Here is a 7500-nt window from a genome sequence, read left to right as displayed (position 1 = left end):
GAAAAGTCCGTCAAAATTGTTGCTAAAACCCCTTGAGGACTTCCGAGTGCTCATTGGTAAGGCCTTCGATTTGAAATCGGGACCGTACCTCAAAGTAGCACTTTCCTGGGTACTTTCAAAGTGCTACCGCTGCCAGAAAATGTTCTAAAAATCGTGTTCCCGAAAATCTCCGGGCACCCCGCCAACCCCTCGTGACGCCAAATGCAAATGGCAAATCGGCGGGAGGTCGCCCGGTAGTCCATCCGAGGAAGGCGCTCCAAATCCCCGCAAATCGACTTTTTCAAAACCTCATCGGCACTACCGAGGGCAAGTGGTTAACCAGCTGTCCGAGACATTCGACCACAAATGCAAGTGGCAGCTCGGCGGGACCAATCCACTCCACCTTAGCGGGAACACCCCCACTCTGTCCTCGGTAAATCGGCTGGACACGACCTCATACACTTCCGAGGGCAAGTGATTAACTAACGGTAGGGTGCACTTTTCATATATGCACGTGCCCCATCGGCGGGACCAATCCACTCCTCCGTTCCGCTCTCCTGCAACCTTGGCCCCGGTAAAGCGGCGGCACAGGACCTCATAGACCTCCTGGAAGTCGCCAGAGGCTAAGTCCGACTGGTTTATGACTTGCCACTGCCTGGACCTGCCCCCACAGGCTAAGTCCGACTGGTTTATGACTTGCCACTGTCTCCACCTCCCTCCACAGGCTAAGTCCGACTGGTTTATGACTTGCCACTGTCTCCACCAGCCTCCACAGGCTAAGTCCGACTGGTTTATGATTTGCCACTGTCTCCACTGGTTCATGACTTGCCACTGCCTGGACCTGCCTCCACAGGCTAAGTCCGACTGGTTTATGACTTGCCACTGCCTGGACCTGCCCCCACAGGCTAAGTCCGACTGGTTTATGACTTGCCACTGTCTCCACCTCCCTCCACAGGCTAAGTGCGACTGGTTTATGACTTGCCACTGTCTCCACCAGCCTCCACAGGCTAAGTCCGACTGGTTTATGATTTGCCACTGTCTCCACTGGTTCATGACTTGCCACTGCCTGGACCTGCCCCCACGGGCTAAGTCCGACTGGTTTATGACTTGCCACTGTCTCCACCTTCCCTCCACAGGCTAAGTGCGACTGGTTTATGACTTGCCACTGTCTCCACCAGCCTCCACAGGCTAAGTCCGACTGGTTTATGATTTGCCACTGTCTCCACTGGTTCATGACTTGCCACTGCCTGGACCTGCCTCCACAGGCTAAGTCCGACTGGTTTATGACTTGCCACTGTCTCCACCAGCCTCCACAGGACAAGTCCGACTGGTTTATGATTTGCCACTGTCTCCACTGGTTCATGACTTGCCACTGCCTGGAACTGCCTCCACAGGCTAAGTCCGACTGGTTTATGACTTGCCACTGTCTCCACCAGCCTCCACAGGCTAAGTCCGACTGGTTTATGATTTGCCACTGTCTCCACTGGTTCATGACTTGCCACTGCCTGGCCCTGCCTCCACAGGCTGAGTCCGACTGGTTTATGATTTGCCACTGGTTCATGACTTGCCACTGCCTGGACCTGCCTCCACAGGCTGAGTCCGACTGGTTTATGATTTCCCACTGGTTCATGACTTGCCACTGCCTGGACCTGCCTCCACAGGCTGAGTCCGACTGGTTTATGATTTGCCACTGGTTCATGACTTGCCACTGCCTGGCCCTGCCTCCACAGGCTGAGTCCGACTGGTTTATGATTTGCCACTGGTTCATGACTTGCCACTGCCTGGACCTGCCTCCACAGGCTGAGTCCGACTGGTTCATGACTTGCCACTGCCTGGACCTGCCTCCACAGGCTTAAGTCCGACTGGTTTATGACTTGCCACTGTCTCCACCAGCCTCCACAGGCTAAGTCCGACTGGTTTATGATTTGCCACTGTCTCCACCAGCCTCCACTGGTTCATGACTTGCCACCGACTCGGCCAGCCTCCCCAGGCGAAGCGCGGGCGTTTGGTGACAATTCCAAGGCAGACCAAGGCAAACACGGCCCCTTGCGCGGCGGGGAGCCGTGCCCGGCCTCGGCGGGGCGTCGGGCCGCCGTTTGGAGCGCCGGCCGAAAACCCGAAAAAAGGGCGAAAATCGGAAAGAATTCGCGCCCGATCGGGCCGAGCGGCCGGCGGGGCGGCAGCCCGGGTCGGTCTCCGCAGACCTGGAGGCTCGAGGGGACCTTTCCGACCAAAGTCCATTTCTCGATTTTCCACCTCCTACCAATCTGCAGGTACCCCGCCAACCCCTCGGGACGCCAAACGCAAATGGCAAATCGGCGGGAGGGCGCCCGGTAGTCCATCCGAGGAAGGCGCTCCAAGTCCCCGCAGATCGGCTTTTTCAAAACCTCATCGGCACTACCGAGGGCAAGTGGTTAACCAGCTGTCCGAGACACTCGACCACAAATGCAAGTGGCAGCTCGGCGGGACCAATCCGCTCCCTTTAGCGGGAACACCCCCACTGTGTCCCCGGTACCACGGCTGGACACGACCTCATACACTTCCGAGGGCAAGTGATTAACTAACGGTAGGGTGCACTTTTCATATATGCACGTGCCCCGTCGGCGGGACCAATCCACTCCTCCGTTCCGCTCTCCTGCAACCTTGGCCCCGGTAAAGCGGCGGCACAGGACCTCATAGACCTCCTGGAAGTCGCCAGAGGCTAAGTCCGACTGGTTTATGACTTGCCACTGCCTGGCCCTGCCTCCACAGGCTAAGTCCGACTGGTTTATGACTTGCCACTGGTTCATGACTTGCCACTGCCTGGCCCTGCCTCCACAGGCTAAGTCCGACTGGTTTATGATTTGCCACTGGTTCATGACTTGCCACTGCCTGGCCCTGCCTCCACAGGCTAAGTCCGACTGGTTTATGATTTGCCACTGGTTCATGACTTGCCACTGCCTGGCCCTGCCTCCACACGCTAAGTCCGACTGGTTTATGATTTGCCACTGGTTCATGACTTGCCACTGCCTGGACCTGCCTCCACAGGCTAAGTCCGACTGGTTTATGATTTGCCACTGGTTCATGACTTGCCACTGCCTGGACCTGCCTCCACAGGCTAAGTCCGACTGGTTTATGATTTGCCACTGGTTCATGACTTGCCACTGCCTGGCCCTGCCTCCACAGGCTGAGTCCGACTGGTTTATGACTTGCCACTGCCTGGACCTGCCTCCACAGGCTAAGTCCGACTGGTTTATGACTTGCCGCTGCCTGGACCAGCCTCCACAGGCTAAGTCCGACTGGTTTATGACTTGCCACAGTCTCCGCCAGACTCCACTGGTTCATGACTTGCCACCGCCTCGACCAGCCTCCCCAGGCTAAGTCCGAGCGTTGCGGTGGCCATGCCAGTGCCGACGAGGTCTGATCCGGTCCCTCGCGCTCCGGAGAGACGTCCCCGGCCTCGGCGGGGCGTCGGGCCGCCGTTTGGAGCGCCGGCCGAAAACCCGAAAAAAGGGCGAAAATCGGAAGAAATTCGCGCCCGATCGGGCCGAGCGGCCGGCGGGGCGGCAGCCCGGGTCGGTCTCCGCAGACCTGGAGGCTCGAGGGGACCTTTCCGACCAAAGTCCATTTCTCGATTTTCCACCTCCTACCAATCTGCAGGTACCCCGCCAACCCCTCGTGACGCCAAACGCAAGTGGCAGACCAGCGGGACGGACCACCGGTAGTCATGCCGGGAATGAGGTCTCGGCGTCGGCATAAGGTGGGTGGATCGGACCCCATCCGGCCTACGGTTCTTTTTCAAAACGGCGCCCCCGGCCCCCGCCGGCGGCGGCCTTGGCGGCCGGGTGGGCGCCCCTCCTCGAATCGCCACCCTGCCCCGGGGTGAGCCGCTTCGCCGCCGCCCGGCGCCGTCAACAACCTTGTCCTGGTTTATGACTTGTCACCGCCGCTGGTTTATGACTTGTCACCGCCGCTGGTTTATGACTTGTCACCGCCGCTGGTTTATGACTTGTCACCGCCGCTGGTTTATGACTTGTCAGCACCGGCGGACGGCCTCTCGCCGCCCTTTGGACGCCCCGGCGGCGGACCGTGACCCCCCACGGCTGGCCCGCGCGGGGCCCGCCACCCGCCCAAGGGGCGCCCCCTGCCGTTCGCCCACCTAACGCACGGCTGGAACAGCACCAAGCCCCGCAGCCGGCCAACGGCGGCACACACTGACCGCAGCCCACCGGAGGCACGTCGGGCCGTGGCCGTACCCCGCCCGACAGCGCCCCCTGCGGGCCACGGACCAGGCGGACGTTGGGACGAGACGATCCCCGGCCGAGGCGCTCTCTGAGCCCGCCAGGGACCGGTGCACCGCCGGCGGACGCTGCACCCGGTACACGAGCGCCCTCTGCCCGCCGGGGACCGGTGCACCGCCGGGGGAGTCTGCACCGGGCCCAGGAGCTCCCTCTGCCCGCCAGGAACCGGGGGGACCGCCGGCGGAGGCTGCACCGGGCCCAGCAGGTCACTCTGCCCGCCAGGGACCGGGGGGACCGCCGGCGGAGGCTGAGCCCGGCCCAGGAGCTCCCTCTGCCCGCCAGGAACCGGGGGGACCGCCGGCGGAGGCTGAACCCGGCCCAGGAGGTCACTCTGCCCGCCAGGGACCGGGGGGACCGCCGGCGGAGGCTGCACCGGGCCCACGAGCTCCCTCTGCCCGCCAGGGACCGGGGGGACCGCCGCCGGAGGCTGCACCCGGCCCAGGAGCTCCCTCTGCCCGCCAGGGACCGGGGGGACCGCCGGCGGAGGCTGCACCCGGCCCAGGAGGTCCCTCTGCCCGCCAGGGACCGGGCGGACCGCCGGCGGAGGCTGCACCGGGCCCAGGAGCTCCCTCTGCCCGCCAGGGGCCGGGGGGACCGCCGCCGGAGGCTGCACCCGGCCCAGGAGCTCCCTCTGCCCGCCAGTGACCGGGGGGACCGCCGCCGGAGGCTGCACCCGGCCCAGGAGCTCCCTCTGCCCGCCAGGGACCGGGGGGTCCTCCGGCGGAGGCTGCACCCGGCCCAGGAGGTCCCTCTGCCCGCCAGGGACCGGGGGGACCGCCGGCGGAGGCGGCACCGGGCCCAGGAGCTCCCTCTGCCCGCCAGGGACCGGGGGGACCGCCGCCGGAGGCTGCACCCGGCCCAGGAGCTCCCTCTGCCCGCCAGGGACCGGGGGGTCCGCCGGCGGAGGCTGCACCCGGCCCAGGAGGTCCCTCTGCCCGCCAGGGACAGGGTGTAACGCCGGCGGAGGCTGCCTCCGGCCCAGGAGGTCCGTCTGCCCGCCAGGGACCGGGGGGACCGCCGAGGAGTCTCTGCCCGTCCCAGATACTCCCTATCCCTACCCCTAACCGTATCCCTAACCCTATCGCCTAACCCTAACCCTATCCCTAACCCTAACCCTAACCCTATCCCTAACTCTAACCCCATCGCCTAACCCTAACCCTATCCCTAACCCTATCCCTAACCCTAACCCTATCCCTAACCCTAACCCTAACCCTATCCCTAACCCTAACCCTATCCCTAACGCTAACCCTAACCCTATCCCTAACCCTAACCCTAACCCTAACCCTATCCCTAACCCTAACCCTAACCCTATCCCTAACCCTATCGCCTAACCCTAACCCTATCCCTAACCCTATCGCCTAACCCTAACCCTAACCCTAACCCTATCCCTAACCCTAACCCTATCCCCTAACCCTAAACCTATCCCTAACCCTAACCCTAACCCTAGCTCTAACCCCATCGCCTAACCCTAACCCTATCCCTAACCCTAACCCTATCCCTAACCCTAACCCTAACCCTAACCCTAACCCTATCGCCTAACCCTATCCCTAACCCTAACCCTATCCCTAACCCTAACCCTAACCCTATCCCTAACCCTAACCCTATCCCTAACCCTAACCCTATCGCCTAACCCTAACCCTATCCCTAACCCTAACCCTATCGCCTAACCCTAACCCTATCCCTAACCCTAACCCTATCGCCTAACCCTAACCCTATCCCTAACCCTAACCCTATCCCTAACCCTAACCCTAACCCTATCCCTAACCCTAACCCTAACCCTATCCCTAACCCTAACCCTAACCCTATCCCTAACCCTATCGCCTAACCCTATCCCTAACCCTAACCCTATCCCTAACCCTATCGCCTAACCCTAAACCGAACCCCAACCGCAACCCCCAACACCAAAAGGCACCGGGCCGTAAGCCTGCACCCGCACCGGCAGTGCCCTAGCCCCCTCGGGGAAGAAGGGACTCCGTCTCCACACCGCACCCGCCCCAGCTGCGCTCTCTCCCCGCCACCGCCGAAGGCACACGATTTGAACCGCTCCTCCCGTCCGGGGAAGCACACTCGGCAGCACGCCTACCTCCTTCCCAACGGGACCAGGACCGAAGGGCACACAGACCCTCCACCACCCCACCAACGTGACCCCAAGCCCGGGCACCCCCTTCAAATTCGCCCGCTGGGACGTGTATTAAGCCCGGCAACAGTTATTCAAGCAAAACCGCAGCCGCAAGTTGAAGTGACAACTCATTAACCAAAACAATATTGGGCAAGTCATAAACCACTTTCCACTCTGGACAAGTCATAAACCAGTTTCCTCTCTGGACAAGTCATAAACCAGTTGGACAAGTCATAAACCACTTTCCTCTCTGGACAAGTCATAAACCAGTTGGACAAGTCATAAACCACTTTCCACTCTGGACAAGTCATAAACCAGTTTCCTCTCTGGACAAGTCATAAACCAGTTGGACAAGTCATAAACCACTCTCCTCTCTGGACAAGTCATAAACCACTTTCTTCTCTGGACAAGTCATAAACCACTTTCCTCTTTGGACAAGTCATAAACCAGTTTCCTCTCTGGACAAGTCATAAACCAGTTGGACAAGTCATAAACCACTCTCCTCTCTGGACAAGTCATAAACCACTTTCTTCTCTGGACAAGTCATAAACCACTTTCCTCTTTGGACAAGTCATAAACCAGTTTCCTCTCTGGACAAGTCATAAACCAGTTGGACAAGTCATAAACCACTTTCCACTCTGGACAAGTCATAAACCAGTTGGACAAGTCATAAACCACTTTCCTCTTTGGACAAGTCATAAACCAGTTTCCTCTCTGGACAAGTCATAAACCAGTTGGACAAGTCATAAACCACTTTCCACTCTGGACAAGTCATAAACCAGTTTCCTCTCTGGACAAGTCATAAACCACTCTCCTCTCTGGACAAGTCATAAACCACTTTCTTCTCTGGACAAGTCATAAACCACTTTCCTCTCTGGACAAGTCATAAACCAGTTGGACAAGTCATAAACCACTCTCCTCTTTGGACAAGTCATGAACCACTTTCTTCTCTGGACAAGTCATAAACCACTTTCCTCTCTGGACAAGTCATGAACCAATTTCCTCTCTGGACAAGTCATAAACCACTTTCTTCTCAGGACAAGTCATAAACCACTTTCCTCTTTGGACAAGTCATAAACCAGTTTCCTCTCTGGACAAGTCATAAACCAGTTGGACAAGTCA

Source organism: Scyliorhinus torazame, unplaced genomic scaffold (assembly GCF_047496885.1).
Source record: "Scyliorhinus torazame isolate Kashiwa2021f unplaced genomic scaffold, sScyTor2.1 scaffold_797, whole genome shotgun sequence".
NCBI classification, from domain to species: domain Eukaryota; kingdom Metazoa; phylum Chordata; class Chondrichthyes; order Carcharhiniformes; family Scyliorhinidae; genus Scyliorhinus; species Scyliorhinus torazame.
The sequence above is the reverse complement of the archived record's forward strand: the minus strand, read 5'-3'. Positions refer to the sequence as shown.